This window comes from Capra hircus, chromosome 4 (genome assembly GCF_001704415.2).
Source record: "Capra hircus breed San Clemente chromosome 4, ASM170441v1, whole genome shotgun sequence".
Taxonomy (NCBI): Eukaryota; Metazoa; Chordata; class Mammalia; order Artiodactyla; family Bovidae; genus Capra; species Capra hircus.
Window position 1 is genome coordinate 38918724 of NC_030811.1, and position 26443 is coordinate 38945166.

Genomic DNA, 26443 nt, shown 5'->3' on the forward strand with positions numbered 1-26443 from the left:
AATGTAAGAATTACAGTTACTAAAACTTCTTACCTTTTTTCCTCATAAATAAGGTAGGTTTATAAACAATAAAAATTGAATGAACAAGTCAAGAAGAAATCCAAGTATATTTTAAAACAGAATCCTTCATGTTCTTCGAGTTGTTCAGGAAGCAAATCTTGAAATGCTTATGCATTCTACTGGATATTAGTGCTGATTATTAATAACATATACTTACCATTATGCCCTTTCATCCAAGTACCTCAAAGAGCTTTTAAAGCAATATATATGTTATTTCTTGTAATATCTCTGAGAGGCAGACTGGTAGAAAGTTATTATTAACTCTATTTTATAGTCAAAGAAGCTAGGGCACTGAGAGGTTAAATGACTTTGCTGGGGTCATATGGTGAAAAGAACTTTGGACCTCAAGATCATTGTTCTCATTTAGAGTTCAGTATATTACCCATTATATGGTTGTTTACTACACCTAAATGTAATTCTATTCCAGGAAAATTGAGAATAATGTATTTGAATAATCTAAGAACTAAAGGTGAGAGTTTATTTTTTTGTGTATTTAAAAAATGCTGTTATACAGGAATATAGAATAACTAATAATTAGTCTTTGGATTGTTGCTGTAGCTATTATTTATAGGGCTTTTGCTATTTGTGGCTTTCTGAAGCCTCTGCTCAAAAATGATCCATTCTATTTCTGACTATTTTAAGCTAGGTTAGCATAGCTGTAAACAACCAAGAAGCAGCTGAGACAGGCTAACTTGAAGTTGTCTTTCATCGTGTTTCCATTGCTCACTCTTCTGAGTCATCCTCCTTCTAGTTCTCCATTCAACAGGTATCTGTGCAGTCTAACATCCTCAATCCTCCATCTATGGCCAGTTTAAAGCCTTGTCAACTATTAAATTTTTTAAATTTAATTAAAGTAAGAAAGATAGGGATTTCCCTGGCAGTTCAGTGGTTAAGACTCTACACTCCTAAAGCAGAGGACATAGGTTTGATCCCTGGTCAGGGAACTATGATTCCCCATGGTGTACCACGGGGCCAAATAAATAAATACTCATCTGCTTTTAATAAAAATCAAAAAAGACTCTTAAAAATACTATGCTATACTAGCTATAATTGTCATATTCAGCTTTTGCAAACCTAATTTTATAGGCTTCCCAGATGGCTCAGTGGTGAAGAATCTGCCTGCAATGCAGGAGACACAGGAGATGTTTGTTTGTTCCTGGGTCAGAAAGATCCCCTGGAGAAGGAAATGTCCACTTCAGTGGTCTTGCCTGGAGACTCCCATGGACAGAGGAGCCTGGTGGACTACAGTCCGTGGGATCACAAAGAGTCAGACATGACTGAAGTGACTTAGCAACTGGCACAAGCCTAACTTTTATTGTCCTTAGAAGGCCATTAAGCATATATCACCAAATGGGGATTTTTAAAATGTAATATTTCACCATTTTTCCCAAGAAAAAGTTGGAAGAAAGGAGAAGTGGTTTTAAATCTGTGCCCAATAAAGTGAGACTGCACAGTTGGCTTGAATGTGGTAATACAAGCCTGTGGTGTTTGTTACTTCATACCACATCCTACCCAGAGCTCTAGATATATATAGCAACTGCCATTAGACGGCACCATCCACGCTGAAAATCCACCAGGTCCAAAATGGCATTTATTATCTGCACCCTACCCATCCCAATCCTTCCCTATTTGTAAAATACACCTTTATCCTCCCCTCAAAAGCAGGACAAGGCATACTTACAGTCATTTCCATTCTTTTACCCAGCAAGCACCTGCCCCCCATGAATCAATTATCATAACCAATTCATTTGGCATTCTGCACTTTAGGAATTCATCTTTGGATGTTCACTCCCACTCACATTATGGTTCTTTTCTCTTGATTTCTGTAATGGCCCCTGGTCTACAAGCTCTCTGCTTGCTCTGCTCCTCCCCTCAGCTATCTATCCACCAACTTAATGTATTATCAATCTGTCCAAGGTCATTCCTCTATTCATTGCCTCAGCACAGCATAAGACGATTCATGTTTGGCTCCTGTCTACTACTTCAGATTCTTTTTCAGCAGCCCAGGCTTGAACTGTACTTACTACTCAGACTTTTCAATACTATTTGTTCCTTTGCTGCTGCACGTCCTTTTTTTGCCAGGATCTCCACCCATTTCTGGTGCTGTAAAATCCCCACTTTAAGAGCTTAAAGCAGTTTCAATAAACTCATCCATTCTTTTCTCTCTATATTTTGATATACTACACTTCCAACCGTAACTATTTGTTTTCACTAGACTGGGCATCCTTTGAATGGACTGTGTAAGCGCAGAGTTGATACTCAGTTGGAGGGTGGGGAGGCTGGAGGAGAAGAGACAAGACTGTAGCTGCTAACGGATGTTAGTCTAACGATCTTATTTCGAACCTGTGGCTGGATTAAATAAAGCAAAAGATTTAGTGGAATTACTTCCAATTTAGGCTCCCAAATTACACGATGAGGCTACGGGTTGATCTCAATGCCACACCAGACATCAGAGCCGCAGTGTCGTAGGAGGCTCGGGAATCCCAGGAAAGGATCCCAGACTATTCGCCGATGCGAGTTCTCTACGGATCAGCAGAATAGGAAGCCCAGGGCGGCCACCAGACCCTCCAGCCAGGCAGGCGACTGACTCATCTCCCGGGATTCGGCCCTCGACGAGCCACGTCGCCGGCTCCACTCGGGAAACCCCGTTCACAAAAAAGTTGCCTCCACCCTAGGACGCCCCGGGAGAAGGGGCTGCCCTCTAGAAGCAAGATGGCGGCCTCCGCTCTTCCCCCTCCTTCCAAAAACCCCCTCCTGGTCCCCAGAAGAGAGACAAGGACGTCGTGGCGCCGAGATCCGGGAAACTCAGCGAGGCCCGCGGCCACTCCCGGGCCCCCGGGAGGTGACTTCACCTCGCCAGCGCAGAGAGCCGGGGGTGGAGCCGCCGTAAAGGCCGTGAAGCCCGCCCTCAACACTCAGCGTGGACATAGGACAGCCCGCGCCCTTCGGCCATTGTTCTCCAGCCCCGGCCCCCCACCCTCCTCTCTGCTCGCAGACAGGAAGTTGCTTCCCAGCCGGCTCCGCCCCACTCCCCAGCGCCCCGGAAGTGATCGGCGGCAGCTGCTGCAGAGCGGCCAGGAGGAGGGTGGATCTCCTGAGAGCGGAGCGCCCGGAGTCCTCCTCCACCTCCTCCTGCCGCCCAGGCTCCACCGCCGCCTGTCGGACTCCTCCTTTTGCCGCTCCCGGCGCGGAGCCTCCTAGACTACAAGAGCGGAGCACTATCCGGCTGGAGCCAGCTCAGCCGCGGCTTCCGGAGCCCACGGGGCTGCTGACCGGCTTGCCGTGCAGGTGAGCGGTGCCCACCCGGGCCGGCCCGGGAGGGGTTGGGGCCGCCTGGGCGGCGGCGGGGGTGTGTCCGGGCGGCGGCGATCCGAGGCCCAGACGCAGGGCCCGGACGCCGAGATTGCACCTCCCGCGTTCTGCCCGGGAACCAGCTGCGGGACGAGCCCGAGCTGGAATCCGGGGCGCCGTGTTCGCCGCTGTGCGGGCTAGTGCACCTCCTGAAAGCGGGAGGTTGCGGCGGGGTCCCCCGAGCCCGGCACCCCGTTGAATTGGCCTCGTCGGAAGGTCACTCTGCATCTCTAGCCCGCCGCGCCGAGGTCCCCGCCTGGGCGGTGCCCGCGACCTGGGGGACCCGACGCCGCAGTCCCCGCGCCTCACTCCGCCCCTCTCCCCTCCTTCCCTTTCTTCCACTCCTTGTCTGTTTGCGGGCAGTTGCTTTTTAAACATCTCTGGTGGGGTTTTGTGCCAGTTAAAGGAACGGGTTTTACAGGTTGAAGTCATTAGATGGTCCGCACTGAACTAAATAGCCGGTCCTGGGCTCTTGCACAGGTTTAGCCAATAGTCAGGAATCAAGCCTCTGAAACGAGGACGCGATAAGGGTGTTTTGAGCAAGGGGGTGTTTCCTCCGTGGTTCGTTCTAAAGGTTTTCCAAAAGTGAAAGATGTGATGTGTGTGCTCCAGGCTGGGTATGTGTGTGTAAGTGGGCGGAGGTGACGGCGCAGAGAGGTGGCAGTGTTGTTTCAAGGTTTAGGGAGAATCAGGGAGTTGACTGGCCTTTTCTTGGGAACCTGAATGTCCAGACTTGTGAGAGCTCATCCAAGTGTCGTTGACGTTGTTTGAGAACTCCAGGACCACGCCCTACCTGTCAAGCTGAAAAGCACCTAATTTACGAATTGTGTCGGGAGCGGGGAGGCGGGGAGAAGATCGTTATAAAATATGTGTCATGAGTTAATTCTTGTCCTGGAAATAAATTCCGACTTTAATCATGCTCCACATATTGAATAACGCATTTCATTAGTAAACTCATTTCCACTAAAGGAAAGTTATTCCTCTTAGTGTATTTCAGTGTGTCTTACTAGCTTACGTTTTTGTCTCTATTAATGCAATATTATAAAATGACTTGTGATTCTTAAAACATTATTTTTAGTTTTTGAATGTCTTCAGGGTCAGAGTCATGTCTTTCTCATCCCTGTGCTTACATGGCATGTGCCCAGAATATAGAAGTTATTCACACAATTCTTCACCGAGTGAATGAATGTGTAGGTGATCTCACAGTAGCCTTCTAGTAGTCATTTATTTTGTTGGGCTAAGGTGTTTTGTTTGTTTGTTTGTGTTTTTGTTTCAGTTTTGGGGCACATGCAGATTTTGTAGCATGGTCAAAGGACAAATCAAGAAGAATCCTTTGCCATCCTTCCAAAACTATCCTACCATGAAAGATTAAAATTATATTTGGGGTGTTGTGATTCAGTCGGAAATGTTTACACTTGAGCTTTTTTTGCCCAGGATTATCAGGATTTCCTGGTGATAGTAAATTGTATTTGGAGTTTGTAACCATACCCTATCTTAATCAAACAGAAAATTGGGAGTTACCACTGTTGGGATAGTGTGGTACATCACAAAATTGCTTATAATGGCTCATTTTTTTTCCCGTGGATGCATGAAGTCTGACATAACAAGTTCTCTTGTTATGACCTTGACATGACTTACCAATTAGCGACTTTCACACGATTTTTCAGTGATCCAGATGCTGTTCTCCAGTGTGTCTGCTCAGTGTGCAGTCATCTGTATCAATTATTTTGAAGTAATTCTTCATACAACACTTTCTTTGCAGGGCTTTCAGGGAAAAGGGGCTAATTATAGGAAAGAATATTGTCTACCATTTGTGCAGGGAGATAATTTTTGCCTGTGGATGGTTGGGTTATTTTCACTGTAGTGAGGTTCAGATAAAAAAGCGCTGATACCTTCTTTTCTCTCCAACTGTCTGGTCCTGCACTGGTTTTCCAAGCTTAGCTTCTGCAGAACAGAAATAAATGTTATCAGTTCACTTCTTGTATCTGTGCGTACCAGTGTAATATACACGTGTACATGGATTGCAAAGTCAGTTACTTTTAAAATATTGGATTAAGAGGCTGTGAGTATTCATGGGGAAAAGATTGTGATTTTGAAGAACTAGGGAGATGGTTCATGGTTTTCATTGTTTTATGAAGTTTTCATTTTAGACACTAAGGAGACCAAAGCTTGCAGTTTCTTATCTCAGTGACGTAACCACTATACAGAGGTCAGATTTCCCTTATTTTAACAACCCTCTTGATAATAGCAGTCCTCCTACATTGACTGCCTGCCAAGCACTGTGATAAGAACTTTACTTGTATTATTTTTAATCTCCACACTACAGGAGGTAACTTTTCCATAGTTTACTAAGGCTAAGTGCAGTTAATTGCTGGAAGCTGGGCCACTAGTGAGTAACATCATCTGGATTTTGAAGTGATGATTGCTGAGAGCATTGGCTATTGCAGTTAATCCTAAAAGACTGAGAAAAAAATTCAGTTTTTGATTTAGCTGAGCTTTAAGAAAGCAAAGATACTGATCTCCTCAGTATTCTTGGCCATCAAATGGGGCCTGGGGTAACCACTGACCCTGGCCAGGTGGCTTCAGACAGCAGCCAGTCTTCTGTTTATGACCTTTCATATGTTATCCCCTTCTGCATGTGCCATGATTAAAAAATGGTTGGGCATTGTTCATGTAAGTGTCCTGGGAGAGTAAATTATTAGGAACTCAACTTTGGTGTTTGATGATTACGTTTTACCTTTCAAGTAGCGGAATAGTCCCTATTTGAGAAGACTATTGGAGGCTTGTTTGTAGTGACCTTCCTGAAATCTTGTGTTTTAGCTCTTTCTTGGACCGAAGGAGATATGAGAACTTATACTCCAGCTCCCATTAGTAACAGTTATTCGTTTTGTTTTCTTTAGCTCTAAAACATCTTTCTTACTACTTTATTGCTCTCATAAGGATTTGGTTACAATATAGAAAAAATTAAATTAAAGCTCCAAGTTCTTAAAGATGTTTGAATAAATTATAGAAAATAATTTGTATCTTTGACTTATTACATCTGCAGGTGAAAACTTAATTTCTCAACATCGGCGGGTATTCTCTCTGATCCAAAAAGCAGGCTTCCATAAAATATATTAGTATTCTTAAAATACACCACAACTAGAGTCCTGTATCAGACTCAGTAGACAGACATAATGCTTGACACACATAATCTCTTTGAAGTCTGGGATCCAGTTCCATTGCAGAATTCACTTATTGAAACTAAATATCAGGGTTTGTCAATGTCATCTTGGAGAATAAAACACGGCAAGATTATGAAATGACTTCTACCCCCAAATACATTGTGAAGGTGGGGCAAAGATCCCCAGTTTCTAAACAGATCATGATTGTAGTCTTCTGAACCACAGGATCTCTGCCTTCTTGTGCAGTTGAGAAGCTAGCATAGTAATCCGCTGAAAATGAGGCTGCCCACTACTGAGTGATTCAGATGCGTTAGGTCTGCTGCCCTGTCTAGATCTATTCTGGATTTTTGTAGCAGCCTTTCAGCCTCTGACTGGGGGCTCCCCGCCCAGTCTTTTCTCCACGGTTTCGGGGTTAGAGCATTCTTGATATTCCCATGCTTAAAACCCTTTCACACCTCCTTCTTGCTAATTAAAAAAATACAAATTCCTTTTATCCTTAATTTCACATATAAGTTTAACTTATACCTCTCCAAAAATTGTGTCTTGATTCGATTTATTTTCTCTCAACTCCATCCCTCAAAACAACACACACAAAAAAACAACTTTCAAGACTGGGCTAGTTACTCCCCTTGTGATCTGCCATAAAATCTACCTTATACTACTATGGACAGTGCCTTCATTAACCTATTATAAATTTTGTTGACCACAGTCTATAGTAACCTCATAACTACAGGTACCCATGCATTCTTAAAAGCCTACACAGGACTTTGTCAGAAGTTCCCAAACTTCCTCAGTTCTTAATGACATCCTTATTCCTGGTGGCTCAAATGGTAAAGAATCTGCCTGCAATGCAGGAGACCAGGGCTTGATCCCGGGGTTGGGAAGATCCCCCGGAGAAGGGAATGGCAACCTACTCCAGTATTCTTGCCTGGAGAATTCCGAGGACAGAGGAGCCTGAGGGGCTACAGTCCATTGGGTCACAAAGATGTGGACAGGACTGAGAGACCAACACACTATACTGCAAGTAATATCCAGTATCTTTCAATTACTAGTGATGTTATAATGCTAATCTTTGTTTCTTTGCATTGTTGAAAGCATATCTTCAGGGTAGATGCATATGTAACATTTGTTAGGTTTGCCAAATTTTTCTTTGTAGGATTGTAGTATTTTGAATTCCCACCTGTGATATATGAGTACTGCAGCTGCTGCTAATCTGAAAGATGAGAAATGGTATCTCAGTGTAGTTTTAATCTGTATTTCTCATATTACAAGTGAATTGAACATTTTTTTCATATGTTTAAGGGACATTTTTTTGTATGTTTAAAATTGTTCACATTATTGACTCACTTTCTAAATAAATTTTGGTCTTTTCTCCTCAGAGTTTAAAACTTCTTTATATTTAAGAATATTAGTCATTTAGCTTTGCCATATATTGCAGATACTTTGCCCAGTTATCTTTTGGCATTGCTAGTGGTACATGGTTTTCTTTTTTTTCTTTTGACTTGCCAAACTTTGTTTCTGGGTAATAAAATATATTAAATTTATTGCATCTAGGTTTTTAGTCATAGTGAGCCTTTTTGCTACCCACAGGTTAGAGAAGAATTTAGCCATGCTTTCTTCAGTACTAATACAGTTTTATTTATAATATAAAGAGCATTCAGTTTTGTGATCCATTTGGAGTATATTTCTGTTTTGATGTAAGGAATGGGTCTAATTTTATCTTTTCCACATGACTTTCCATTTGTTCTAATGCTACTTTTAAGAAAAAACTTTGCTCCCTTTATCATGTACTCGATTTCCATATGTAATTGGGTGTGTTTCATTCTTTTGTATGTCTGACTATTCCTGTACCAGTAAGTACTACACTGTTTTAATCATAAAGGCTTTGTATATGATTCAATATCTGGTAGGGCTAGTTCCCCATTATTGCCCTCCTTCAGTGTACTTTACTAGTCTTGCATGTCTTTTTTTTTTTTTTTTTTTTTGAACTCTGGCATCAGTTTGTCTAAGTCCATTGAAAAGCTCACTATTTTTATTGAGATCTCATTAAACCTACTATTTAACTTAGAACTGATCTCTTGATGATGTTGGAACACCTTTAATCTTAAATAAGCGAAATCTTTTCATTTTCTTAAATCCACTATTTTGTCTCTGCAGAATGATTTATATTTACTTTGCATAAGTTTTGAACATTTCAGGTTTATTCCTATGTATTTTGTCTTTGTTACTATTATAAACAGAATTTTTTTTATCCATTGTATTTTATCATTGCTTCTCTTTGGCCCAGATACACAGTTACTTGTTGTTCAGTAACTCAGTTGTGTCCGACTCTGCGATATATAGTTATGTCACCTGTAAATAAAGGTTTTATCCTTTTCTTTTCCAGTGTTTATATTTCTGTCATATCTAATTGCTTTACTATCTCCAGAACAATGTTAAATAGTGGTGTTAAGAGTGTCTTTGATAGAGATGCTGATTGTTTTATTGTATTATCTTCTCTGTGCATGTACAAAGATAAACATTACACTAGATATTAATTTAACTATGGAAATTCCTTGCAATGACTACAGTCCTTCACTATTTCTGTGATACTAATGTCGATAGATGTAAGATGCAGGAAGCTTGACTTACCTAATGGGCAGCAGCGAAGTGTAATGATAGTCGAGGTGAGGTACTGATCCTTAGTTTCCCAGTTCATACAACCATTCCTAAGTTCTGTTCCTGCCTCTCCATGTAATTCTTCTGAACCTCATTGTAATCTTCACTCAGCGAGTCATGGGTGCCACAGGTTAAAAGCAGCCATAGGTCTATGAAAATCTGTCTTTCCTTCTAGGCTTTCATGGTCTTTAAGTGGTTTCTGTGCCTAGCAGATGAATTAGGCTCACCTTGTATTGATGTGATTATGGCTTAAGGACAGCCCTTAGTCAATAAGGCAAGTCAGACTTGTAATTAAATGAGTTTACCCATGAAATTAAAAGATGCTTACTCCTTGGAAGAAAAGTTATGACCCACCTAGATAGCATATTCAAAAGCAGAGACATTACTTTGCCGACTGAGGTCCGTCTAGTCAAAACTATGGTTTTTCCTGTGGTCATGTACGGATGTGAGAGTTGGACTGTGAAGAAGGCTGAGCGCCGAAGAATTGATGCTATTGAACTGTGATGTTGGAGAAGACTCTTGAGAGTCCCTTGGACTGCAAGGAGATCCAACCAGTCCATTCTGAAGGAGATCAGCCCTGGGATTTCTTTGGAAGGAATGATGCTGAAGCTGAAACTCCAGTACTTTGGCCACCTCATGAGAAGAGTTGACTCATTGGAAAAGACTCTGATGCTGGGAGGGATTGGGGGCAGGAGAAGAAGTGGATGACCGAGGATGAGATGGCTGGATGGCATCACGGACTCGATGGACATGAGTCTGAGTGAACTCCAGGAGTTGGTGATGAACAGGGAGGCCTGGCGTGCTGCGATTCATGGGGTCGCAAAGAGTCAGACATGACTGAGCAACTGAACTGAACTGATCCATGGGGTGGCCCATGGTACACAAATATGGGGTGATTGTGGGCATGTTTGTAGGGTCCATTTGGCCTCCAGAACTCATTTGTAAATGACATAGGCCTCTGGCTGCAGGTGTGTGTTGGTGTGGAATCAGATGCTGGCACCCTGGGCACATCCCATTCACATGGCAGCTGTGGACACATACCAGTGCTCAGTCTCCTGTGTTCTGGAGAACACGTGCATTTCACTGCTATCGACTTCACCCAGAAAGTTCAAGTATCATGTTTTCTGTAGATTCTTATACTTTCAAGATTGTCTAGGTCCATTTTGTGAACTTGCAGTCCACATCTCATTTCCTGTTTCAGTCATTCTGTTTCCTTTCCCGGGAGTGCAGGGTGATGGGATATTTATTAATTTCTTGTCCCTTGTGCTTCCCTGGAAGCCCCCTCCAATCCCAGTCTGTGACCTGTAAGTCCATCTTTGTTGTCCCAGAAACGCTGGTAGGTCTCTAGGTTGAGGAGCTCTCACCCCCCAGGTGAGTACTGTTGGTCTGTGGCCAGTTGTCTGTCTCCACTTTTTCCTGGGATCTGTGTTGCCTTTTTCTCTCTGGGTCTTGTTGCCTCCTTAGTTGACAGTTCAGCCTTGGGCAGGTGGTGGTTGGGGGCTCTCCTGCCTTGAAGATCCTCAGGTCTCATCCTCTGCTACATGCTGCTACCCTGATATCTGGGCTTGCAGTTGGCTGATCTTTTCTGTTCTCTGTTTTTTGCCTTATTTCCCCTTCCCTCATCATTTTAGTCTGAGGACATTTCGTCTTCCTTCATCTTTCTGCCTAAAACACTTCCCTGTGACAGAAACTCCCTGTCCTCTGAGATCCTAAGTGTCTGGGGCACCAGCCCTAGTCCCTTAGTGCTTGGACTGTCGGTAACTTTACGACTACCCTGTCAGTCTCTGAGAGCTCCGTTTCCTGTGTCTACACTACAACTAAAATAATTCTCTGTATCTGTTACTTCATTTAATCTTATTTGCTGAGCTTTCTTGATCCCTCAGAATAAAATAAAACTCGACCATTTGCTCTGTCTTTTCTTGTCCTTTGCTTTGGCCCAGATCATTAAACCCACCCTTGTTTGTATGTTTTGTTAAAGTTTATATTTTTATATATATATATATATAATATATATGTATTTGGTTACAACTGTTTGAACTTTTTGCACATTCATTAGTCATTGATTTTTTTTTAAATCCTGTCAACTGTCTTTTTATGTCCTTTGCTTATTGGGGTGGGGATGGGGAGGCTGGTTTTTTTTTTAAATGATGAATTTGTCAGTTTTATGTGGTATAATTCACATACTAATAAATTTACTTTTAAAGTGTTTAATTCAGTGCTTTTTGTTTGAACTTCCCAGGTGAACAGTCCTTTTGATTCATTACAGGATTCCTGTCTTACATTACTGTGTCTGAATTTAAGCCATTGAAACTCTAAATTGTTTAAAAGTACACTGTTAACAGATTGTGGTATAGTAAGTAGAAAGACGAAATACCCAAATTAGAGTGCTGAAAGGGAATTATTCATATTGAACACTGACAGTGCTTTGAAGAATTGTTTGTACAGTGTTGACTACAAAATTGAGGAAATCCAGTTATAGACAGGAGTGATCAAATAGGATGCTCGATTTAATTCTGTGTTTCTGTTCTAGAAAGGTACAAAGTGTTAAGTGACTAAATTTTTTTAAATTGACACTTAGCACTTTTGTGTATGTGATTTCATTTGATCTTTGTATCAGCCAAAGAAATGACAGTATACCTCATCTCTGCCTCTTTCTGAAATGCACAGTGAACTATATCAGTGAGTCCTGTTACATTTGCATTTTAAAATGAGAGTGCTCCATGAAAAGATGTTCAGTGTCACCATTTACTAGCGACATGCAAATCAAAACCACAGTGAGATATCAACTCACACCTGCTAGAATGACTTTTATCAAAAAGGCAAGAAACCACAAGTGTTGGCAAGGATGCGGGGAAAAAAGGGTATCCTTACACACTGTTGGTTGTTGTTTAGTCACTAAGTCGAGTCTGACTCTTTGCGACCCATGGACTGCAGCACTCCAGGCTTCCCTGTCCTTCACCACCTCCCAGAGTTTGCTAAACTTCATGTCCATCAAGTCAGTGATGCCATCCAACCATCTCATCCTCTGTCATCCCCTTCTCCTGCTTTCAATCTTTACCAGCATCAGGGTCTTTTCCAATGAGTTGACCCTTTGCATGAGGTGGCCAAAGTATTGGAGCTTCAGCATCAGTCCTTCCAATGAGTATTCAAGGTTGATTTCCTTTAGGATTGACTGGTTTGATCTCCTTGGTGTCCAAGGGACCCTCAAGAGTCTTTTCCAGCACCACAGCGCGAAAGCATCAGTTCTTTGGCTCTCAGCCTTCTTTATGATCCAACTCTTACATCCATACTTGACTACTGGAAAAACCATAGCTTTGACTATATTCACCTTTGTTAGCAAAGGTTTGTTGGCAACAGATTTCTCTGTTTTTTAATATGCTGTCTAGGTTTGTCATAGCTTTTCTTCCAAGGAACAAACGTCGTTTGGTGCAGCCACTATCAAAAATAGTATGGACACTCCTCAAACAGTCTAGAAGAGAGCTACCATATAATCTAGGTGTTCCACTTCTGGGTATTTATCCAAAGAATGTGAAAACACGAATTCAAAAACACGTATGCACTGCTGGGTTCATCACAGCCTTATTTATGATTGTCAAGATTTAGAAACAGCTTCCGTGCCCATCAGCAGATGAATGGGTGAAGAAGATGTGGTGTACACAGACACACACACGTATGCAGTCACACACAAATACACCACAGGATACTACTCAGCCATGAAAAAGATGAAATCTTGCCATCTGTGACAACATGTACTTTGAGGGTATTATGCTAAGTAAAATAAGTCAGAGAAAGATAAATACCTTTTGATTTTACTCATGTGGAATATAAAAAGAAAAAAAAAAGTGAAGAAACCAAACTAAAGCAAATACAGAGAACAGAGTACTAGTTATCAGGGCAGGGGTGAGGGCAAAATAGATAAAGGGGATAAGCTGTATGGTGACAGATGGAAAGTAAATTCTTGGTGAGCACACTGTAGGATATAGGAGAAGTAGAAACATACGTTGTACAGATGAAATTTATATAATGTTGTAAGCTAATATTACCTCAATAAAAACAATGTTTAAAGAGAGAGTATAAAATGAGGAATCTTTTCCCCCAACTTTGTGCTTTGAAAGATTTCTTTTTTTTAATTGAAGTGTAGTTGATTTACAATGTTGTGTTAATTTCTGCTGTACAGCAAAATAATTCATATATATATACACACACATTCATTTTTTATATTCTTTTCCATTATGGTTTATCCCAGGACGATGGCTATAGCTCCCTGGGCTATACTGTAGGTCTTTGCTGCCTTGAAAAGTTTACAAAAAAGTTAATAAGAGTACATTGTTAAAAGCCAGTAGTTACTAATCGCTTTATATTCACCAGTTATTGTTTTGCTACATTTGCTTTACCTTTTAAAGTGTAGATGGTTTTATTTTTCTGAGTTGTTTGAAAGAAGGTTGGAGACATGAAATTTCACCTCTATGTACTTGAGTTTACATCTTCTGAGGATGAAGACATTCTCCTGTATTTCCATACTACTATTGTAATATTTAAGAAAATATGGCAATAATTTCATTATATCATCTACTATCTAGTCCAAGTTCAGGTTTCATTAATTGTCTCCTATCGTCTTTAATAGCTGTTTTTTTCCTACTAATCCAAAACCCAGTCAAGGTTCATAATTTCAGCTTGCTTATTTTGACTTCTCTAGTCTCTTTTCACTTTTTCTGAGTAACTTTTGAGACATGGTTTACGTACCATAAATTCACCCAATTTAGATTTACAGTGATTTTTAGTAACTTTACTGAGTTGTGTAAATCATTACCACAATCCAGTTTTAAAACATTTTCATCTCTTTAGCATAAAATCTCTTATGCCCCTTTGTAGTTAATTCCCATTCTATGAATATACTACATTTTGCTTATCCTTTTACTGGTTGATGGACATTTGGATTGTTTACCCTTTTTGGTTATTGTGAACAGTCCTGCTATGAACATTCATGTAGAAGTCTTTAATGGACATATGTTTTCATTTCTCATTGGTAATGTAGAGTGAAATCTCTAGGTTGTGTGGTAGGTTGATGTTTGATACATCATTTTGCATTCCCACCAGCAATATTTGAGAATTCTTGTTTCTTTGCCTCTTCATGAACAGTTGTTAATCATGTTTTAAAAAAAAATGTATTGCCATTCTGTTGGGTATAAATAAGTATCTTGTTGAGAATTTAATTTGCATTTCTGTAGTGAATGATACGGAGAAGGCAATGGCACCCCACTCCAGTACTCTTGCCTGGAAAATCCCGTGGATGGAGGAGCCTGGTAGGCTGTAGTCCGTGGGGTCACTAAGAGTCGGACACGACTGAGCGACTTCACTTTCACTTTCACGCTTTGGAGAAGGAAATGGCAACCCACTCCAGTGTTCTTGGCTGGAGAATCCCAGGAACGGGGGAGCCTGGTGGGCTGCCGTCTATGGGGTTGCACAGAGTCGGACACGACTGTAGCGACTTAGCAGCAGCAGCAGCAGCAGCAGCGGATGATAGTGTACCTTTGCTTGTGCTTATTATTAGTCTTCCACCTGTTTTCTTGAGTGAAGTGTCTACTGAAATCTTTTGCCCAGTTTTTAAAAATTGGATTATATTTCTTATTATGTCTTAAGAGTTCTTTGTGAGTTCTGGATACAGGTCCTTAAGATCTGTGATTTTCAAAGATTTTCTTCTAGAGTGTAATGAAGTTAACCACAAGCCTTGCTTAATTTTTCTAATTTGCCATGTGGCTTTTTGGAGAGTTGGAATAAAAGCTAAATCTTCTGTTTATAATTCTTCCACATGTCTAGTACTGAAGTACTAGATTAATTAAAGACTAATCAAAGACAGTGTAGACCCCTGTAACTTCATTCTGCCATTAAGCAGTGAGAAACTCTTCCTTTCTAAGCTGTAAGAAGCAAATAGAGACCCTATAAACCGTTAGCATTCATTCAGTTGTAAGAGTCAGAAATCCAGGTTAGGCTACCTTAAGCACAACAGAAGTGTGCAGGCTTTCTCTCCTTCCCCAGCTCTGCTTCTTTCTTTTTTTGTACTGGCAGACTGTGTGGTAGCCACATTCATCTCCAGATTCATCAAAGAGCCTGTCTCTCGCACTCATTCAAGGAGTAGAGTACTCTGGCTGGCCTGTGTCTCTTGTCCTGCTTTGTAGTCCTGCCCGGATATATAGTCCCATTGTAATTGTAATAGGCGAGAATGGTTCCCACAAGAAGAGGCTGTGCTGGCAGACAAACCATGTTTAATGCCTCTTTAGGGGCAACGGGTCATTTTTTGCTCACTTTTATGAAATTAAACCAAAAGTAATGAATAGGATATTAATATCTGAAGTTTACGGGGGAAATCACATTTGTTAGCTGATGAAAGTAGCCTTTACTAGTAGCACTTTTTCTTACCTAACCAAACACAAGTGATATTTGGTTTAAGCTAAAACATTCCAGGTATCTCTCCTATAGAAGTGAGGGGAGGACCTACATTATCAATGATAACAACTTGATAATTGTGGCTGATTTTTCTGTACTTCTCTTGCGTGTTTTTTTATGTAGTTTTCTTTAGCTCTCTGAGTGGGGGTTATAGCCAACTCTCTTGGAGTTCCTGCATTCCTACAGATTGCTGAAACGCATTTTTATAATTAGTTTCCTTCCTCTCTTCTTTCATTTACTTGGATTCTCAAGCTCTGTCTGTGTCCATATGTTACATGATTCATCTTCAAAGCGTTTTTTTTTCCTAAAGTAAGGCTTGTTCCCAGTTCCTTTTCATGACATTGAGTGTATGGTGATGGTGACGATGCTGTTGATGCAGTTGTGATTTTCCTGCTCAAAAAAGAAAATACTTTTCATCACTCGGAGCATTTCTAATCTAAACTCTTGTATGACTATACAACTGATATGTAAGTACTATCATGAAGTCAAACAAATAATTTTGGATACTGTGGCTCTTGTGTTGCGTCTATAGTTTTCCAGTATTCTTTAGGATGTATTTTTAGTGTGAAAATAAATGTAGAAACAAGAGCTTCTGATTTTGGACTGTGTATAAAATGTATCATCTCTTACAGAGTTAGAACAGGTCTTCAAAGGGCAGCTAATACATTCTTCCACTGTTTACAAAAATCTCCTCAAAAGCTCCTCGGCCACTAGCCATTGCTTAACCACTTATAGTGGTATTGTGGAAATATGTGTTATTTCTGGATGTCTTAATTTAAAAGTCCATCCTTGTTTTGAACTGTAGTCTATTATCCTGTGGCTTCTCTTTATTCCTGTTTTCTGTGGAGAAGCACTTAGCACACAAATATGTTTTTGAGCCCTTGTTAAACAGTGCATCTGTTGACAGAATCAAGAATAATCATTTTCACATGTACCTTTCTTCAAATAATTGGAGATGGCAGCCATGCAACTCCCTTGCCAGCTTCCCAAGCGTCTGCCTGTTGAGACACATCCTTCATGTATTTAGTTAGCTCCCTAACCATCTTGGTCACACGCTTCTAAAAATAATACAGCAACATTCACTTGTTTGGGGTCAAACTTTACAACTTGAAACATGAAATGTACTTAGAAAGGGAGAAAGAAATGACTAGAATTTGTAGCTTTCCTTCCATGCCAGGCCCTCACCCAAACATTTCAGATTCATTATTTCCATGTAATCATCCAAATACAACCCTAAGAGGTAGAAGATATTCCCCATTGAGAATTAGAAAGTAAAGTTTCAGAGCAAATGTTGAGGGGGGAGGGTAGGGAGGAGATACCTTTGAACATCCAAAGTAAAAAGGTAAAGTCCTAACACTAAACGCTATTATGTGTCCAGTGCTCAAGAGAATAGTAATAAGTCTTTCAGAACCTACTTACTCTTATTTTATATCTAATGCAATAAGCCTAGTAATTTGCTTCCGGATAGTTTTTGGGGATGGAGGGGTGCTCTGAAGGCACGTGGGCAGTTAGTGATGAGTGAGGGACAGCTGTGAAAGGAAGGGACGAGGCAGGAGGACTGCAGCATGACAGTAGAATTTAGAGTTCCGTCTTCTAGAGCTACTGAATCTAGGGAAAACTGCCCTACATTCATAGTCGCCTCTGGGAACAGGGTAATAGTTGATCATTATGATTCTGGGTTATCAAGAAAAAAAGTTTTAACTGTTCAGTTAAGTTGAAGACTTTGTGAGACATGAAATTCTGAACTCAATTTTCGTCAAATACAACTCAGAAATTAAAATATCATCCTATCCAAATACTGCTTCTGATGGTTAAGTTGCTTATTTTGATTACTGGCTTGTTGAAAAATTCTCATGATTATTATTATTTTTTGATGTGTGTATGCATATGTGTGTGTGTGCTTAGTTGTGTCCGACTCTTTGCAACCCTGTGGACTGTAGCCCACCAGGCTCCTCTCTCCATGGGATTTTCCAGGCAAGAATACTGGAGTGGGTTGCCATTTTCCTACTCCAGGGGATCTTGCCGACCCAGGGACTAAACCCATGTCTCTTGCATCTCCTGCATTGGCAGACAGGTTCTTTACCACTGCACCAGATGTGTGTATATTGAGTGTTAAGTATACTTGGTAAGCAGGAGATATCACTCTTTGATGATTTGGGGAGCTAAACTTTACCTTTTATAGCTTTGATTGAATTCCCAGGGTTTTCCCATCTTGGATGTGTTAAGGTTTATCACAACTTGACTGGTCCATGTCCCCTGCTGTCAGTTACTAAGTATTTAGAGAATGCTGCTATTAGACTAAGTGAAACATAATTTAAATTTTTAAACGCATGTAAGAATTAAAGATTTTAAAATTAAAAAAATAAAAAACTAATAACATGTAAAAAAAATAAATGAAAGTATATGTGAATACTTTTAAGATTATCTAGTTAACAGTTGCTTGCTCTTTTCTTAAATTAGGAAGTAAAGGAAGAAGATTATATTACTCCAGAAATACTTTAGTTTCAGCCTTCATCTCATTTTCCTCCAAATCCCAGCTGTCCATTTGGTTGTTCTTTCAATGTAAGTAGTTAAATAACTACTGTTTGTTATTCTTACGAGTTTAAACTGTATCTAATTTTATTACATCTTGAAAGCTTTGATACAAATATTGACAATGTGTTCTTCAATCAAAAAAAGACTAGTTAAAATGTACAGTCCAGAATATGTCTTTTTTTGGTTGTTTAAAACTCAGGAGTAATCCTTATCAGAGCATTACTGCCGTAGAGAACTGTAAGATAGTAAGCTGACCTGTGTTCTTAGTGAAATTTTAGTAACTTCTTAAGAACAGTGTTATGCAGTATAGAATATGTCATCATCTGACAGATTTGTGCAAACTGTAGGAAACTGTTTCTGCCTATGGATTGCCTTTTGCTGGTTCTCTACTGATAAATATGATCAGGTTTCCTTAACTCTTAAATCTTAAAAACATGAAGTGCTCTTTTAATTATAATTGTAACATCATTTGGGTCAGAATTTGTTTTCAACTTAATGTCAGTATAATCAGTTACAATAAAGGTCTTGGGGCAAGGATAAACAGCAGCAAATTTCCTTTTTGTAGGTTATTTTTGTTATATTAGTCAATAAACCTCTGTTTTAAATCTGTGTCACAGTGTCACAATCAGGCAGATGGGTTCAAAAAGAAACATTCCCTTTTAAGGCAGTCATATGAAAGTAATTTTGAGATGAAAGTTGTTACTAATGTGTGTTTTCTTCATTCCAAAACTGGGACATGATGGCAAAAATGGTCTCATAAATGAAGTGAAAAAGAGAAGAAAGACAGTAATTGAGAGGTATTTTCTTTAGAAATTATAAAATTTTTTTTAATATTTGAAGCTCATAAACATCCATTTATTCTCACTACAGTGTAAAGTTTTGAATAGAAGTATAGAACATTTGGGGGGAGACAGTAGGTACGGTGAATATTGAACATAAGTTTTGTTTAATAAAATATTTATTGAGTGAAAAGCACTGTTGTGTGCCAGGCACTGTGCTAGACACATATGAGGGAAGGCACTGAACCCCACTGAAGCAACAGGGAGCAGTCCCCAGAAGTGACCACAGGAGGGTGAACAGGAGTTTGATAAAGGAGATGAATCACGTTGAGTTGGACATCAAGTGTTCAGAACTAGGGAATAAAATTCATGCCGTGCCCTTTAGAGGGAGTGTGGTGTATTCCTGAAGGGTAAGGTAGGGAAGCAGAAAGGGCCCGGGGGAGAGAGGATTGGGAGAGTTGCGGCCAGATCTTAAAGGCCCTCATTTCAAGCCTCTGGGGAGCCACTGGAAAAATTTAGGAAGCATCATGATCAAGTTTGCCTTTTGAGTGTTCTCTGCAGCCGTGCTTCTGAAATGATCTCTGATAAAGGTCTGTTTAAGTTTTCTGTATATAGCAGACTGATACTTTTGTAAAATAGAGTAAAAAATAAAATACTAGAAAGATGAAAATTTAAGAAGACAGAAAACAAGCCCATTTTAAAAATTAAGTTGAACAAACATAAAATTACTATCAAGTTCCTCTTTGAGTTTCTAAATGTATACTCTAAAATTGGTTCTTTCCTATTCTTGAACTAGTTATCCTTTGAGTACCTCTCCTGCAGAGGAGTAATCTCTTTTTGATCATGTACCCCCATCCATACAGAATTCTGGAAACTCTCCTGTGTATATTTGCTTTCAAATCATGTACATGTGTTACTGTGCAACTATATGATGTGTGCCATAAACTGTAAATCCAAATTGAAAAATAGCAAGAGATTTTATTAGCTATTTTAAGTGAAAATGTTTTATTCTTAGTAGTTAAAAAAAAATACTTTGCACTAAAATATTGTTTAGTGAGAACAGTGTAATTGAATACTTCATTACAGCTTTTGAAAGACTTGGTTCATTCATAAAAATAATCAGTGTATTAAATTATCATATTGTGTACTTTGTATATAATTCTACTGTCAATTATATTTCAATAATGCTGGAAAAATTAAGTAAGAAATAAATTGTCTCGGCTCTCTTCCAGATGATGCCAGACCATAATATATACAAGAACCCCTACACACCTGGGGTCTTCTTTCTAGTGGAGGTTATTAACACTTTGTGATTCAAAGGCCTGGTTTTAGGGTTGAGTTTGTTTTGTATTTGTTGTGATGGCTGTCATAGCTGAAATCAGTGCTTTATAAAGTATGTAGATCAAAATGGGAGAACTGTGTTGTTGGGTGTGTTTCTTTAGTAATGGCCTCAGTTTTCAGTTTCATCCAGCAATTAATGACAGATTTTTAATGAAGTTTGTCTTGCTCATTTTCTTTTCCCCTGATGTCAGTCAGTTCTTACAAACTCATCATAATGTCTTCCCTTTGTGTGTGTGTGTGTGTTTAATCAATGTATTCAAAATCCAGTGAAACTGTAGATTTAAACAGGTTAGGAATTTTCCAATTGGTATTCAGATGAGATGTAAAGTGGGCATATTACATTTATAAGGGTACAAACTTGTCAACTCTTCCTGTATCCATTCACTAATACCACACTGTCTTTATAGCTTTCTAATAAGTCTTCTTAGTCAATATAATACGAGTCAGCAAATATTTTCTTAAGGGGCCAAGTGTTAAATGTTGTAGGCTTTGCAGGCCAAATCGTCCGTTATAGTACACATCTTAGCCACTGTAAATAGAAGGCAGCCATAGATAATACATAAATAATTTGAAATTACTATGTCCCAGTACAAGACTTCCCTGGTGGCTCAGATAGTAAAGCATCTATCTACAATGCAGGAGACCCGGGTTCGATCCCTGGGTTGGGAAGATCCCCTGGAGAAGGAAATGGCAGTCCACTCCAGGACTATTGCCTGGAAAATCCCATGGACAGAGGAACCTGGTAAGCTACAGTCCATGGGGTCGCAAAGAGTCAGACACGACTGAGCAACTTCACTCAGTACAAGTTTATATACAAAGAAGCATTTTGCTGTGAACCTGAATTGCTCTAAAAGAATGAAACCTATTAAAAAGAAATGAAGGCAGAAAAAAAACAGCATCACTTTTTTGTTCTTCCTGCCAGAGATGCATAACCTGAATCTGATCATCATACAATTCACTTAAGGGACATTCTGTGAAAAAATTGGTCAGTAATCTTTAAAATTCGCAACTTCATGAAAGTCAAAGAAAATATTAGGAATTCTACACTGAAGGTGACCAAAGAGATATGACTATTAAATGCAGTGCATGATTCTAATCCAGTGCAGAATCTTGGATAAGGTCTGAGGAGTGTCTGGTAGAAATGTGTTCATGCTGATTTCCCAATGATGGTGGCTGCATTATGATTTGTAGATGCTTGTCCTCATTTGTTGGAAATAAATGCAGAGGTGTTCCAGTGATATAGAGTGAGCAACTTACTATCAAATAGCACAGGGAAAAAATCATTTGGGGTTATACTTGCAACTTTTCTATAAATTTGAGATTATTTTGACATCTTAAATGTATATATCATTAAAAGTAAAATAGATTTATTGGCAGGACAGTCTAGTTTGACAACCTTCTACAGACTTTGATGCTGTTTTGGATATTCTTGATGTTACTGTTTCCATACAAATTTTAAAATCAGTTTGTCGATTTCCACCAAAAAGAAAAACCCTGCCAGGATTTTTATTGAGATCGAGTTGAGTCTGTAGATGAATTTGTGGAGGATTGATACTTTTGCAATAATGTGAGTTCCAGTCCATAAACATGACTTAGAGCAGTATTTAGATGGTCTTTACATTTTCTTAGCAGTGTTTTATATTTTTCTGTGTAAAGTGTTTTGTGGTTGCTATCCTCTAAAATGCCCACCAGAGATTTTTGCCTCTTGTTATTCATACATACCCTTTTGTAAGTGATTCTCTTTCACATTGAGTAAGGGAGTAAGACTGACCGAATAACATTGTATGACTTCCAAGACTAGATCATAAAAGACATTTCACCATGGCGGAGTCATGTCAATGTATGGCAAAACCAGTACAATATTGTAAAGTAAATAAAACTAAAAAAAAGACGTTTCAGCTTCAGCCTTGCTGTCTTGGATCACTTACCTGAAGGAAGCCAGCTATTATGTTATGAGGATATTCGAGCAGCCCAGTGAAGAGGCCCAGATGGTGAGGACTCTGAGGTCTCCCGCCAACAGCCATGTGAGTGAGCCATCGTGGAAGCAGCATGTCCAGCTCTATTTAAGCCTTCAAATGACTGCAGTCTGCCAGCATCCTGACTGCAGCCTCATGAGTCCCTGAACTACTAGCACCACCTGGCTAAGCTGCGCAAACTCTAAGATAATAAGTGTTTGTTATTCTAAGCCTCTAAGTTTTAGATTAATTTATTATGGAGCAGTAGATAACTGGTAATGTACTTGTTTTTTAATTTTTAAATTCTGTGTAATTAGTTTTTTATTTCCACCTTTTTTTGTAGTAAAATACAGTAACATCACATTTGCCATCTTAACTATTTTTAAGTGTACAGTTTCATGGTATTAATACAGTCACATTGTTCTACAACCATCACCACCATTCATCCCCATTACTCTTTTCATTGTAAAACTGAAACTCTGTATTCATTAAACAATAACCCGCCAGTCTTCCCTCCCTGTAGCCCATGGTAGCCACCATTCTACCTTTTGTCTATGATTTTGACGATGCTAAGTACCATAGCTAAATGGCGTCATACACTATTTGTCTTTTTGTGATTAGCTCATGTTCACTTAGCCCAGTGTCCCAAGATTCATCCATGTTATAGCAGACCGCAAAATTTCCTTGCTTTTCATGTTGAGTGTTATTCCATTGTATGTTTATACCACATTTTGCTTACCTCTTCAGCCACTGAACTTGAGTTCCTTCCATACTTTAGCTACTATGACGAATGCTCTATGAATGAGTGTACAGATATCTCTCTGAGACCCTACCTTGTTTTTCTTTCTTTCTTCTCCTTTTTTATGGCGGTTTCGATTCTTTGGGGTATATATACTCAAGAAGGAGAATTGCTGTATCATACGGTAATTCTGTTTTTAACTTTTTGAGGAACCACCATAAGGTTTTCCACAGTAGCTGTACCATTTTGTGTTCCCAATAAGAGTGGAGAAGGGTTCCAGTCTTTCCACATCCTTGCCAGCCCTTGTTATTTTCTGTTTTGTGTTTGTTTTGTTTGTAGTAGCAGCCATCCTAATAGCCATGAAGTTAGTTATTCTTGAGCCCAAGTGGGTGATGATGCCGTTCATTGAAATGAGGAACATAGGAGAAAGAACAGGCTATTTTAATCATTTTCAGTTTGAGTTCTCTGTGAATATCCATGTCGTTATAAGCAGTAGCAGTTGGAAGCATCAGATGGACTCTGTTCAGTTCTCTGTTAATTAATATTGAAGATGCATAATCCGTTGTACAGTCTTGTCTTGTTTTTTATTCATCTGTTTGATGCCTACCTTATAGAATCATTTTGATAAATATCGTAAAATGTTAGAATATTGTAAGCATTCATCCACAAATTTTAGCATTTTTCCTTTAAAAATAAGCAGGAATTTATTTAAGTTTCTATTATTTAAACTACTATAAACTGTTAGTTTATATTCAGAAATATAACTGAGTATATTCCTATTAGCTTATAAGCAGGTTGTTTTTGGTACTAAATCTGCATAGCCTCTGCTCTTATGGGACTTACCCATGAATTTTGGAAATAATTTTATAACTCGGCTATAAACATGATTTTTGTAAATATACTAGAGGTAGAATCCAACTAGTTGTATGTCTAATCAGAATTCCATCAGTGTGTGCGACTATCTCAGATACATTGTGTCCTTGAACTTAATCTTATGGTATATAGTACGCTGGGAATAGTGTAGATTTGGGGTTTCTTAGGCCTATATGTGAACTCTCGCACAGCCATTTATTAGCTGTGTGACCTTGCACATCTTACATGACTTTAGGGACTCATTAACGTGGTTTTCTACTGAAATTTGAAAAAAGGATTAAAATTTCTACCAACTTGCCATTGTTATTGTTGGAGACCAGAAGACAGTTTTTTCCATATCTAACTTAACACCTTGGACATTTTAAGCCCTTAAATAAGTGTTAAGTATATTCTCGTTGTTGTACAGCCATCACCACCATACATCCCCACTGCTCTTTTCATCTTGTAAAAGTGAAACTTGTTTCACTTCTGTGTCACCAGGTTATATCAGCTGATATGATGCTTCTCCTACATAGCATGTCATTTTTTCCAGGAAGTCAGAATTGTACTTCCCTATCAACACACCTTTATAGAAGCTGTGGTCTGCTCCCTGTGGGTTTGGAAGCATCTGTCATCACACAGGCCTGAAGTTATATGTCAACTTTTGGAAGTTTGTAGATTTTAAAGGAGTCCAAGGCTCCTGGGTTAGTCATCATTTTACAGATCTGAAAACATGGTCGTCAGAAGTTAGGTAAGTGTCAGAAAAATTAGTCTTTGCCAGCTAGTGTGTGGCAAAATCTCAGTGTGTTGACTCATATTCCATCCTTTTTGCTATAAGTCATCAGGGGCTCTGGTTAAGTTTTACAAACACAATGAGAATGTAAATTGAGGACAAAGTTAATATACACAATTTATTTTGCTAATTTTTTCACCAACTTTGTAAGTGATCTGGGTTTTGGTTTGGGGGATTTTTCATTCAACAGATATTTCCTAAGGACTTAGTATGTGTCAGGTACTGCTGAGGTAATGGAGATGCAACAATAAACAAAAACTCCCTGCACTCATGGGTCTCACATTCTACAGACCAGAGTCCTGAAGGATATGAGGAAGTGGGCCATACGTTTATCTTCTAGTAGAAGGAATGGCAAGAAAAGTTGGAATCATAGTAAGGATTTTATTCTGAGTATCATGGGAGGTCTTCTGAGGAGTGGATATATTCTCAGGATGGAGCCTCTAAATTTGCCAGCAGATCAGGTGTGGCCTATGAAAGAGGAGTCAAAAATGATTCCAGTAGTTTTGGTCTGAGAAACTCAAAGAATGAATTGCCATTTACTAATAAAGAGAAAACTAAGAGAGTCAGTTTGGGGTAGGTAAATTAGATAGGAGTAGAGTCTGGACAGTTTGGAGTTTGGGCAGTTGAGTTTGGACTACCTGTTAAGACAACCAGTTGAAGATATTGAATTGGTAGTTGAATATGAGCCAGGTATTCAGGGGAGAAATGAAATCTGAAGATATAAATTTGTGTCTTTCCATGTAAAAAAATATTCTGAGTGAGAGCATGAGGAAAGACTATATCTAGCCAAAAGGGGTCCAAGATGAACCCTAAGAGAACACCAGAGTTTAAAATGATGGTGATGGAAGAGTAATAGCTGAAGAGATTCGAGGGGGGGGGAGGGAAACATTGTGATTAAGATATCTTGGAAGTCAAAGAAAAAATATATTTTAAGAAAGAGAGTGATTATCTCGGTTGCTGCTGCTAAGCAACGTGTGTTGAAGACTGAGAATTTCTGGTTGGGTTTGGGCTTCCCTGGTGGCTCAGACAGTGAAGAATCTGCCTGCAATGTGGGATACTTGGGTTCAGTCTCTGGGTTGGGACGAACCCCTGGAGAAGGGCATGGTATCCACTCCAGTATTCTTGCCTGGAGAATTCGTGGACAGGAGAAGCCTGGCGGGCTATAGTCCGTGTGGTCACAGAGTCAAGACATGACTGAGTGACTAACACTTTCACCTTTTCACTTGGTGATTTGAAGATCATTGATGATCTTAGCAAAGCTTGGGTAAGAGCAGGCTTAGGGAGAGGAAAAGAAGCAGAATTTGATAAGTGAGTTTAAGAAATGGAAGTAGGGTTGAGAATTTTTTAAGATAGGAGAATAACATGTTTGCATCCAGTACAGAGGGGCAAATTGGGAGAATGGAACAGTATCTGTTGAATCAACAGAGGAAATAGGCTGTGCTGCATGAGCAGAAGCATTAGTCTTATAGGATCTTGATCAGTTTCATTTATAGCAAGGGTTGGCAAGCCACAATTCTGCAGCCAAATGCCATCTACTGCCTGCTTTTGAAATAAAGTTTTATTGGAACAAGGCCGCGCCCAATTATTTAGATATTGTCCATGGTTACTTTCCAACTACAGCAACAGGCTTGAGTAGTTCCTCCAGAGAAGCCTAAAATATTTATTATCTGGCTCTTTACAGGAGTCTGGTGACCCTAGATTTGTAGTAACTAAAAGAGAAGATGGGATGAAATAGGAGTGAGGGAAGGAAGGTAGTAGAAGTCAAATCTAAG

General features: G+C 39.5%; 1 protein-coding gene across 1 annotated transcript in view; it reads left to right on the plus strand.

Annotated features, from left to right (window-relative positions):
• Positions 3102-26443, plus strand: part of RALA (RAS like proto-oncogene A) — a 60932-nt gene continuing 37590 nt past the window's right edge. The window contains exon 1 of the mRNA XM_018046991.1: positions 3102-3348. The gene's annotated coding sequence lies outside the window, so the exon portion shown is untranslated. The remainder of the gene's footprint in view (positions 3349-26443) is intronic.